Genomic DNA, 13,139 nt, shown 5'->3' on the forward strand with positions numbered 1-13,139 from the left:
ACTTCCTGTCACTATTAGCCATGTCCGAGTCTGCATCGCAGCTGACCAAATCTGACTCCTCGATAAATGACCAAGAAGTTATAGTTCTCCCCTGGCAGATTGTTTCAATTATTTATATAGCTACAGTTTGAGTTGTAAAATAGAGACAAAAAGAAATTGTCACCATTCACTCTACAAATGTAAAGATTGCAATTGACTTCATTGCTCCAGAGACCTTGGACCAGTCTCCATTTCTCCTGTTTGTCTTCTCTTAGCACTCAACACAGCTGCTCCATATGCGCACAGAAACCATCCAGTGCTCAGCGAAAGAATAGCTGATGGTCGGCAATAGCCCTCTCCACCATGTCTGAAGATCCTTCTCTTGAAGAAGGGGAAGAAAGTCATTAAAGGCCACAAGACAATTCAGAAAACAAAATAACATTTCACATGTTAACTGAAGAACAAAAAGGGTAAAAAGAGAAAATTTTGTGACTAGTTCAAATTATGCTGGCTGCCATGATTCATTCAATTAGGAAATGGGTTAAAAGGCATCACTATGGAGATGATTGTTTAAAGGCATGGTTCATGATAGTGTTGGGGAAAGAACGAATTACCCAGAGGAGTAAAGGCCAATACCCATGATATGAGGCTTTGCACCGAAAAACACATGGATTGTGATATCATCAATAGTCATTTAGGAAGAATTTTTAATGAGGAAAACTAAATGTTAACTTAGTATAATGTCTATCATAGACCTCAAGAGTCACACTGGTTATAGTTGTTTCCCAGTTTGAATTCCTCTTGTTGGAATTCTGGTTGGAATAGAATCTTCATGGCAATGAAAACCCTATTGACAAAGGCTTGTTCAAGACTTCTTTTTCACTAAATGAATTTAAGCACAAGTCCCAGCAATTTAAGCAAATTCTCTCTAGTCCACTCCCTCTTCTTCATCACATTATCACTGCCAGAGGTCAGACCCTCATCATTTCTCCTTTAGGTTACTGCAATAGCCTCCTAATAGTTATCTTGCCTTCAGACTTGCCACCGGTCTACTCTTCACATGTCACTAGAACAATATGGGTAATGGGAAAATCTAAGCATGGAAATACTTTAGTGTCTCTATACTTCTTCAGGAAAATTCCAAAATCTCTAACAAAATGTAACATTATTGCTGACTTAGCCTGCCAACTTCATTGGAGTTACCTCTGGGTCTCCATCCCCACTGCCTACCCTACTTCCCAAGTGCACAGATCTATTTCCCATTTCTTCAGTGCTCCATATTCTCTTGCTTATGCCGATGCTTTTTGATTCTATTTTCTCTCCCACTACATCTTTAAGCATATTCTCTTCCATTTGCCCAGCAGCATGCAAGGTTATCTCCTCCAGATTCCTTCCCTAACACTACACTCTCCCACCTCAGTCCGTCTCACTCCATGGGACGGATTAGACGTCCAATTTTTTTTGTTGTTTTTTGGACAGGCAGAGTGGACAGTGAGAGAGAGAGACAGAGAGAAAGGTCTTCCTTTGCCGATGGTTCACCCTCCAATGGCTGCCGTGGCTGGCATGCTGCGGCCAGCGCACCGCGCTGATCCAAAGGCAGGAGCCAGGTACTTTTTCTGGTCTCCCATGGGGTGCAGGGCCCAAGCACCTGGGCCATCCTCCACTGCACTCCCAGGCCACAGCAGAGAGCTGGCCTGGAAGAGGGGCAACCGGGACAGAATCCGGCGCCCCGACCGGGACTAGAACCCGGTGTGCCGGCGCCGCTAGGTGGAGGATTAGCCTAGTGAGCCGCGGCGCCGGCTCCAATTATGTTTTCTCACAGCACTGTGGATATAATTCTTACCAGACAGCATTTTGTCATGTGTTTATATCTCTGCTCTCTCCACTAGAAGAAAGATTTCTAAGGTCAAGATCATATTTAATACTGTATCTTCAAGAGAACCAATCATAAAATAGACAACTCAAAAATATTTGTTGAGGGAGAGAAGAAGAAAAGGAGAGTGAGTGAAAGTGGGACGCAGGAAGAAAATGATGAAGTGCTATTCTTCAAAATTAAGCTGAATAAAGAAAAGAAATTCTGGAGAATCATTGAGTGCAACCTCTTTAATACCCAAGCAGATTCTACATTTATGGTGCTATTCATGGGATATTTTGAACATTTTCTGACAGGAAGTATGTGACCTAGTATTCACATGATGATGGAATTTCATATCTTGAGGCAACAAAACCAATGCTCTTTAAAAGTAGAAGTACCTTCTGAAAGTTTGTGGAGCCTACAATAGATCTTTTATTTGACTATTTTACTCTTGCCTCACTAGCAGGGCTGACAGTCTTGTGAGATAATAAGATATTGTTTTTATAAATGATGGTCAAATCTTTCAACGTTAAGGTTAAATTTAGATTCGCAACACAAAACTGGAAAACTGTTCATAGCGTTGCTTTGCCATGCGTGTACTGTACTACCCAAGGAATTTCTTTGATGATTTGCAGTAGAATAGAGTTATGGCAGGATTTTTTATTGAAACCTTCGTTGACTCCTCCTTCAGACATTTAATTAGGGATTAAATCTGACCTATACAAGTCTTAGAATCAGCGTTGTCAAATGAGGCAAGATTACAGTGGCCATAGTATGCAAGGATACAACTTCTTATTTTATTGTGCCGATCAAACAAGCACAGCTTTCTTGGAAATATAGTGGCCAAGGTCTGTTGCCCAGGAATGTAAACCTCAGAGTACCTGCCAATCAGTGCAAACACTCCCAGCCCTATTCCGCTTGAAAGGCTGATATCTCTGCTCCTTCTGCCCAGGCAAAGCTGGCATCTTCCTAGAGAAATGGTTACCCATTCACATCACTCCTAAAGGAAACTTAAGATCTAATACAACAATTCACATTATTGACCACCTCCTGTTGATTGGGCACATGATGGCAAATCTAAGAAGAGATCTTCATATGCAAAGAATCCAGCTCAAGATACTCTGAGATGACACAGCATTAGCACTGCAATCCATCTGTGCTGTAACAAAAAAAGGACATTGAGTCTAGTTACACTGTGTCAAAATTCACAAAGAGGCCTCCACCATGTTCTGTCTCAAGACTCCTTTCCAAAGAAACCTCCCTTTCAAGTACTGCAGATAAAGTAAAAAAAACAGCCCCTTCTCATAGAAGGAAATTGTGGTAGGAAATATGAAAGCCCATACAAAACTACATAAAACTCAACATTCAACGTGCACATAAGATTAGGGAAGCCTGACTTTCACAGGGTGATAACAGGTGGCCCAAGGTGGTCTTAGAGGTTCTTGGCAGGAAAGGCTGTTTTGGCTGTTGAGCCAATTCACTTGAAAGTTTGATCATACAGAAGACCTTCACTTGACCATATGGAGGAAGTTCTGAAACAATTCCAGAAGAAATTTTCCAACTAGGAAATCTTATCTGTTGGTTCTAATGCTTAAGGCAAACCTTGATGACCACAAGGATGCTATAAAGAATGCACTGAAATATCATATCTTATATAGTTCCTTCAATAAATCAGTCCTTTGCTACTTTGGAAGCAAACTTGACTGAGTTCAAATACAAATGGTGATATTAGAGCTACTACCCAAAAAAACTAAAACATATACCATCAAAGTGGCACTCTGAATTTTCATCATCTCATAATTTATTTTGTTAAAAGTTCCTAGTCATATAAGACTATGTTTTCAAAGAAGTCAGATATAGGGCAACAGTCTGAAGATGTATTCATTGAGTATGTGATAAAAGAGAAACCTGACGGGGTGGAATTGTGGTGTAGCGGGTTAAGCTGCTACCTGCTTTGCCAGCATCCCATATGGGCACTGGTTTGTGTCTCAGATGCTTCACTTCTCATATAGCTCCCTGATAGCGTGCCTGAGAAAGAAGTGGAGGATGGCCCAAGTATTTGGGCCCCTGTCACACATGTGGGAGACCTGGATGGAGTTCCATGCTCCTCTCTTTGGTCTGGCCTATCCCTGGTTGTTGTGGCCATTTGGAGAGTGAACCAGAGGATGGGAGCTCATTCTCTCTCTCACTCTGTGTGTGAGTGTGAGTGTGTGTGTGTGTGTGTGTATTTGTGTCTCTCTCTGTAACTCTGCTTTTCAAATAAAATTTAAAAATCTTTTTTAGAAAATCCTTGAAAAAAGTCTTGGGGGCAGCATTGTGATGTAGCAGATAAAGCCACCACCTGTGATGTGGGCATCCCACATGGGAGTCTGTTGGAGTCCTGGGTTCTCCATTTCCAAACCAGCTATTGGCCTGGGAAAATCAGTGGAAGATGGCCCAAGTGTTTGAGTTCCTGCTACACACATGGGAGACCTGGAAGAAGCTCCCAGCTTTGAACTGGCCCAGTACTGGCTATTGTGTCCATCAAGGGAGTGAACCAGCAGATTCCCCTCTGTCTCTCTCTCTGTAACTCTGCCTTTCAAAAAATAAATGAATTGCAAAAAGAAAAAGAAAAAAAGTCTTGATACCAAATATTTTGAAATAAACATTTTTATAACTCTTCAGTACATCCCATGTCATCTCATTACTCTGTAGAAAAATGTGTTATATGGTAATGCATTTAATAATGATAACCAACAAATAAAAATAATAAACAAAAAAGCATATACCAACAAACAACTGCTTGCCTGTTTCTGCCAAAAAATAATTTATTGTTAACATAACAGTGGAAGCTCATAACCTATTTTATTTTCTGCATACTTTGGCAGAAGTTGTTTTGAGAATATATTTTACTTTTTTATTATATGTATAATTTTGTTGCATCTTTAAAGACGTGACTAGGATGATGGCCATACTCTACTCATTATTGGTGACAGCAACTATGTGGAAAGCACTATGAGGGAATGGGGTTGTGATGTAAAGGGTTGAGCTGCCATTGGGGATGCCCATATTTCCTACTGGAGTGTTTGGGATCAAGTTCCACCTCTACTTCTGATCTAGCTTCCTGATAATGCACCCTGGGAGGCAGCAGGTGACGGCTTAAATACGTGGGTCCCTGCTACCCAAATGGGAGACCTGGATTGAGTTCCTAGCTCCTGGCTTCAGCTTATTTTGGCTGTTGTGGGCATTTGGGAGATGAACCCAAAGGTGGAAAATCTCTCTTGCTCTCTCTCTCTCTCTCCTTTTGTTTTGCATGTCAAATAAATAAATAAGCTCTTAAAAACAGTATTATGGGTAAGACTAATTACAGTCATCCTCCAATACTTAGAAGAGATTGGTTGAAGGTCCCCCATGAATTCCTAAATCTTCAGATGCTCAACTTCCTTATAGAAGATGGCATAGTACATATTATCTATTCCCACTCTTCCATATGGTTTAAATCATCTCTAAATTATTTACAACATCTAGCCCAATGTAAATGCTATATAAATAATTGATATAACTTTTAGGGAATAATGACAAAGAAAAAGCCTATGCATGTTTGGTAAAGATGCTTTTGCAAATATTTTCGAAAAACATTTGCTTAGTTGAATCCACGGTTGCAGATCCCATGGATATGGAGGAATGACCATACTGGGCCTTCTTTAGAGATGTTTACCTTCAACTGCAAATATCAAGAATAGGGTTCTAGGCAGGCGCCGCGGCTCACTAGGCTAATCCTCCGCTTTGCGGCACCGGCACATCGGGTTCTAGTCCCGGTAGGGGCACCGGATTCTGTCCCGGTTGCCCCTCTTCCAGGCCAGCTCTCTGCTGTGGCCCGGGAGTGCAGTGGAGGATGGCCCAAGTGCTTGGGCCCTGCACCCCATGGGAGACCAGGATAAGTACCCGGCTCCTGCCATCGGATCAGCGCAGTGCACCAGCCGCAACGCGCCGGCCGCGGCAGCCATTGGAGGGTGAACCAACGGCAAAGGAAGACCTTTCTCTCTGTCTCTCTCTCTCACTGTCCACTCTGCCTGTCAAAAAAAAAAAAAAAAAAAGAATAGGGTTCTAAATGTTACAAACCCATTTCAGTTCAAACACATCCCTATCAGTAATGCAGGCTTGTGTCATGGTGTGAAGCCACAGCCAAGGCTGGCCCACAGCCAAAGCACATCAGAACACCAGCCCAGAGTCCATCCTGTGCTATGGGCTCCAGAGTTTGACTCTCACCCCAGGTCATTTCCCGTGACCTTCTCAACCTTCTCAATGATATTCACAGATATGCAGTATCTTCTGTATGTACTAAATCCAGTTCTTGAGTGAGAGGTGACCAGGCTGAGTGGGATCTTGGAGGTTAGTCGACGTTTTATTAGTAAAGAAAGAAAGGTGGATGATCACTAAGATTAAATAGGGAAGGCTGGATTTTCTTAAAAAAAAAATTCCAGCTAATATCTCAATCACTTAACTGAAATGACTTTTAAAAGTCTCCCATTCTTTTTCCTAAGGATGCCAGCAGGAGCAGCCCGTGCAAATCCAGGCCCTCCATATGTCAAGCAGTGTTTGTATGTATTTCAGCGTATCCAAGCAAGGCCTTTTTAACTTTCCATCCTACGGACGAAGCTGTACTTTCCTGAATGGCAGCCAGGAAAAAGCTTGGAGGTTTGGCAGGAAGACTGTGGGAAGCCTGGTGCAACCCCAGGCTGAGATCTGGAGCAGAGGCCTTGTGCAGAGGCGGACGAGAGCAACACCTCCCTTTGTTTCGCTCTCCGCATGAGTACAAATGGAGCCCCCAGATTGCAATCAGGCCCTATTGTATAAACTTGGGGTTTCCATGCCATACAGCATTTTTGGCAGCGAGAGACTTATTATTTTTCAGCTGGAAAACCAATTAGCATTCTTTTTATATCTGGGTGTTAATACTTGGGCCTTAGAGCAGTTTTTTTGGCCAGCAGCCCACATGGCTGTAGTCTCTTGGGCAATGCCTGACAAATTAAGATAAAACCGTTACTTCATGTGCTTCTACAAAGAGAAAACAGAAACTGCTTCCTGCTCTTATTAATTGGATGAAGTCAATTTCCACATTTAACAAATACAAAGGTAGGCACAATCACAGTGTAAGCCCATGGCCCTTATCTCTCCCCAGGCTGGTTCCTCTTCAGGGATGTGGGCAAGCAGGGCTTGTTGGTTGCTGACTAAGCTTTCCTTCTCCTGGAAAAATCCTTGTGCTCAACAGGGGTCTCTGTCACCTCTCTCTATCATGGGCCTCGACCACCTCTAGGTCACCCTTTGACCTGTGTGGTATGTTTGCTTCAGCGGGTTTGAGTGATGTGATTTACCTGGGGGAAAGAGCTGCTGGGAGATTCCAGTCCCGACAAGCAGATTAGTCATAACAGTCAAGAGGGCACTGCCCAGTTTGAGAGAAGTAAACACAGCCAAATATTTCCCTATCTTGAAAGCAGAGCAAAGTAAAGTTCATGCTCCGGGAATGCAGTTTATGATTAGAGAAAGCCATAACTGGGCTGCTGTCTCAGGATCTCGGAACGTGCAGAGAAGGGGAGGACAGGAGGTTGGAATTGCTGTGGGAGGTGCCATCCTGGAAGGCAACCCCCCATGATAAACAGCCCTTGCCATGGCAACAAGGCTTCATGCCACAAATCGGAGGCATGCAACTCTCCGGCAAGCAGGCCACAACTTGGGAAAATCTCCAGGATGATGCAAAATATTTAGAAGGGAAGTGGTAAAACAAACAGAGAGGAAGCACAGCAATGCACTACAGTTTGGAGGCAAAAATGTTAGGCACAAAAAATAGTTTGGGTGCAATGACAACAGCTTTTTTGTGTCCTTGGTACTGAATGCACATCTCTCAGCTAGAAATGGCCCCAGGGGTGGCTGCTCCCCCTGAAGACTTTCTTTGTAAATAGTGGGTGGGGGCATCCTAAAAAAAAATCCATTTGAAAGACTTTTTTTTTTTTTTAAAGAATTTGTACAGAACATTTTCTTTGTAACAAAATCTATTCTGGAGCTGTATTATTTAACAAGGGGGCTGTGTTCTGACTCATACGGGAATTTATGGTGCAGTTTTTTTTTCTTATTGCTGTGTTTGCCGACAAGAGCAGAAAATTATCATCTATAAAACCTAAAGGAATGACTAGACAATGCCAATCACACACAGGCAAAGCAACCTTGGACTTGAGTCTCCAGGCACCAGGAGTCCCCTAACCTCACTATGCGTATGGTGGCTGTACCCACCCCTCACAGTGTTGCCAGGGTAGCCTTGGTTTACTCCAGTTGCCCAAGTTTAATCACTAACAGTGCCCTCTTCACTCACAAAAGTGGTTCTCTTTGGGGAGTAAACAGTTTGGTGACCCTCTTGCACAGAGCCCTGGGGTCTTCTGTCGACTTCCCCTTCTCCCAGAGCTCTGGTAAGCTCTGCCTGTGGCTCTGTAAGGCTCAGAACCTAAAACAAAATTTGAAAAAGGGAGTGTATCACTTAAGAGAGGGCCATAGGGAGCTGCCACACTTGCAAAGAAGAACGCTCATGAGTTTGGCATCACCTAATGGGTAAAGGAGGAGACATTGTCCATCCCTGTGGCAGGGGTTCTAAACAAGAGGTTCTCCATCAAATCCTAGGAGGCAGGCAGTCATTTCAAAATCAGCCAGGCACACAGCCTCTTAGTGTGCCTTGCAGCTAGAAAGCATTGCTTAGAAGTTCCAGACCAGAAGGTGTTCAGCCATTTCCCACCTTCAACAGCCACACCGCTCAGCTGCAGCTCTTCGGATCAGAATGGAAACTCTTTGATCTCTTTCACATCTAAGTTTAACTGTGGCCTGGGCCCAAAAGGTGGACTAATTTTGGCAACTTCCCCTGTACATTTTTTATCTAGAGATAAAAGGAGCACTTGGGAAGCATAAACAGAAGGTGTATTTCCGCAGGCCCAACAGCCGCCACATCAAACACACAGGGTTGTAGATACTGGTGCTGAAGGGTTGCTTGCACTTCTTCAGTTCTGTTGCGCCCCTCATTTGCTGGCAGCCAGCAGGGAGCTCATTTCCTTCCACTATATGGCTGCAATGATAAAATATTGCCTACGGATTTAGGGAGCAGAACATTTCCAGCAACATGACTGCCATTTTCACATGAAATTTTGGAAATTAGAAATCATATACTTTTTTTAAGTTATAAAGTCATCACTCTGGCCTTAGGTCCAGCATTCAAAGTTTCTCATGCAGAGTCTACAAACATCTGAATGAAACAAGACCTTAGGATAGTCATTCTTCTAACCTCAGTGAATCTCAAGGGGTCTGGTCTCAAAGCAGAGATTTATGGCTTACTAAGCCCAGTTAGGAGAATGCAACACAGACCCTGAGGGGCAGCAGAAGAGATGAGTCACAGTGTGTGAATCCACAGAGCACTATGTGAATTTTTCAGCCAAGAACTATACGAGAGGCACTCCAGACCCTGTGGGGTTTCCTTAGCCTGTCTGAACCCATAGTCAGAGCTATAGAATACTCCACAAAAAGCCAAGGGACAGGGGAGCTGTAATAATGCAGTGGAGGTATCTTTATGTGACACACATCTGAGTGCATACAGGCAGTTTACTTGGATGCAAATCAGACTCAGAGCAAAGGTATTGGGCACACTTTGCCAAAGCAGTGTATTCTGTAAGAATTAAAATCACCAAATTGGGTAGAGTGATTTCTGGCCTTTCCTTGTCAATATCTAGGGACATCAGTTCTTGAAGGGCTGGTAGGACAAAAAGCACATGATTAACAGATTGCAATGGGACTGAAATACACCAACACTTCCCACATCATCTCCATCTTCTGATTTGATCAATGGGGATAAACACAGGAGTCCAGGGGTCAGACAGAATTGATCCAAGGCAATACAGTAGAATTTGTGTGTTAAAAGTCTTGATGCAGAGAACTGAAGTAATCAGACAGCATCTGTATAGTATTTATCTACTAGGAAAAAATTGTATTAATTTTTAATCCTTTACATGAAACTATATTTTTTATCTTATCATATTGTTGGCTTAAAAATTGGGGAAGTAGGAGCAGGCACTTAGCCTAGCAGGTAACATATTTGCGTGTCAGGGACAGTACTTGTGGCATAGCAGGTAAAGCCACCACCTGCAATATTGGTATCCAGTATGGGCACTGGTTTGAGTTCCAGCTGCTCCACTTCCAATCCAGCTCCCTGCAAATGTGCCTGGGAAAGCATCAGAGGAAGGTCCAAGTCCTTGGGCCTCTGCACCCATGTGGGAAACCTGGAGAAAGCTCCTGGATCCTGGTTTCAGTATGGCCCAGCCCTGACTGTTGTGGTCATTTGGGGAGCGAACTAGTGGATGAAAGATATTCTCTCTCTCCCTCTCTCTTCCTCTTCTTCTCTGTAACTCAAATAAATAAGTAAGTATTAAAAAAAAAGACACTTGCGCCTCACTTGTGCCTGAGTTTGTTTTCTGTCTCCATCTCCTGGCTCCAGCTTCCTGCTAATGCAGACCCGGAAAGGCAGTGATGATGCCTGAAGTAACTGCGTTTCTACCACCCACATGGGAGACCACCATTGAGTTTCCCTGTCTCAGCCCAGGAGCAACCTTGACCCAAGCCTGGCTATTGTAAGCATCTGGAATGTATATGTAGATGTAGATGTAGATGTATATAAAAGACGTATAGATGTATAAGACATATACATATGATTATGTATATAAGACATTCTTACATCTTATATGTAAGATCTCTTTCCATCTCTCTAACTCTGCTTTCAAAATGAATAAGTAAATCTTTTACAAAGCTGAAGAAGTACTAACACACTACTTGCATTTTCAGTGGGTAAGGGGATGTATCTTAAGCATGAGAAATATGAAATTACCTTTAAAATTTCCCAACCATTTAGAACTTAGGATTCCACAAAAAGTTTGAGAGCTGCATCTAAGATCACTTTCAACAAATCAACGTTTTCATAAAAAGGATCTGAGAGAAATCTGAACAGATCCTTAAAAAATTTCCTTTCATGACCATTTCAACACTCCCTAAAAGATAAACTGGCAGCAAAGACCAAGGTCAAGAGAAAATGTAGGTTCAGAGAGGTCAAATAAGTTAGCCACGAAATGTGATTCTCATCCTCCTTGAAGCAGTTCTCTATCATGTGAGAAAGAGCTTGAGGCACATGTCTGCTTTCCTGAATACTCCTGTCTCAGATTTTTTTTATTAAACAAGAAATACACAAATATGTTCTCAAAGCAATAGTCATTAGATCACTAAACTTATGCATCCTATCTAACTAAACAGAATAGAGTTCAGGTGTCCTCATCTCACACACACACACACACACACACACACAAATGGTAACTATGTAAGTCTCCTCCAGGATATGTTAATTTGCTTGATTGAAGTAATCATCTCATCTTTATGTATCAAAATATGTTGCTGTGGCATAGTGAGTAAAGCCGCTACCTGCAGTGCCGGCATCCCATTTGGGTGCGGGTTTGATTCCCCGTTGCTCCACTTCCAATTCAGCTCTCTGCTATGGCTTGGGAAACCATTAGAAGATGGCCCAAGTCCTTGAGTTCCTGCACCTGCGTGGAAGACCCAGAAGAAGCTGCTGGCTCCTGGCTTTGGATCAGCGCAGCTCCAGCCATTGCAGCTATCTGGGGAGTGAACCAACGGATGGAAAGTCTCTCTCTTTCTGTCTCTGCCTCTCTGTAATTCTGCCTTTCAAATAAATAAAGCTTTTAAAAATGTTGTATACCTTAAACATACACAATTTTTATTTTAGAAAAGAGTCAATCCACACAAAAACCATGAAAGTAAAAACTAAAGGGACATAAAGTAGTTATATAGTCATACATCGCCAACAGAAAGAATACCTGTTGAGAAATTAGTTGTGATACAATTATTACTAGGCAATATAATATTTTTTTAAGTTTTTATTTATTTATTTTTTGACAGGCAGAGTTAGACAGTGAGAGAGAGAGAGAGAGGGAGAGAGAGAGAGAAAGGTCTTCCTTTTTCCATTGGTTCACCCCCCAAATGGCCACTATGGCCAGTGCGCTGCACTGATCCAAAGCCAGGAGCCAGGTGCTTCCTCCTGATCTCCCATGCAGGTTCAGGGTCCAAGCACTTGGGCCATCCTCCACTGCCTTCCCCAGGCTACAGCAGAGAGCTGGACTGGAAGAGGAGCAACCGGGACAGAATCCGGCGCCCCAACCAGGACTAGAACCGGGGTGCCGGCGCCACAGGCGGAGGATTAGCCAAGTGAGCTGCTATTTAAAAAATATATTTATTTACTTGAAAGGCAGAGCCAAGAAAGAAAGGGACAGAGAAAGAGGAAGTGTTTCCATCCATTGGTTCATGCCCCAAATAGCCACAATGGCCAGAGCTGGACCTGGCTGAAGGCAGGAGTCTAGAACATCTTCTAGAACTCCCACAAGGGTGGCAGGAGTCCAAGAACTTGGGCTATCATCTGCTACTTTCTCTAGCAGAAGTGGAGCGCCCAGGACTCAAACTAGTGGAGCAACCAGGACTTGAACTAGTGCTCATAAGGGATGCCAGCATCACAAGCATCGGTTTAACCAGCTACGCCACAACACCAGCCCCAGAAGGCAATAGAATCTTACGGCATGTCCTTCTTAATGACATACTTTCAGTTCACCCTCCACTGCCGCTAATCCGATGGCAGGAGCCAGGTGCTTATCCTGGTCTCCCATGGGGTGCAGGGTCCAAGCACTTGGCCATCCTCCACTGCACTCCCTGGCCACAGCAGAGAGCTGGCCTGGAAGAGGGGCAACCAGGACAGAATCCGGCGCCCCGACCGGGACTAGAACCCGGTGTGCCGGCGCCGCAAGGTGGAGGATTAGCCTAGTGAGCTGCGGCGCCGGCCGGCTTCTTTTCACTGTCTTAAAAAGCTGTATAATTTATCACCTATAGATCTGGCTCTTTCTTTATAGTAATGGAATGTTTTTTAATTTAGTCACCTCTCCTTGGCATGTACTTGCTTCTACTTGTTTGCTATTAGAGAGAATATCTCAGTAATTATGTTTTAGTGCCCATGAATATTTCTGTAGAACAGATTCCTAGAAGCAGATCTCCAGGTCAAAGGTTAGGCTTACTTTACATTTTGATAAACACTGCCTGTTTTATATGAGCTTTGGTCTATGTTTTTCTTCTGCAAACAATCCTTTCCCTCTTCTTTCATCTTTAACTTGGTTGTTTGTGTTTTGTTTAATCCTTTGCAGATACCCTTTACTTTATATAAATCTTTTACATGTGTTGTAAATATTTCTTC

The sequence above is a fragment of the Oryctolagus cuniculus genome, chromosome 3 (assembly GCF_964237555.1).
Source record: "Oryctolagus cuniculus chromosome 3, mOryCun1.1, whole genome shotgun sequence".
Taxonomy (NCBI): Eukaryota; Metazoa; Chordata; class Mammalia; order Lagomorpha; family Leporidae; genus Oryctolagus; species Oryctolagus cuniculus.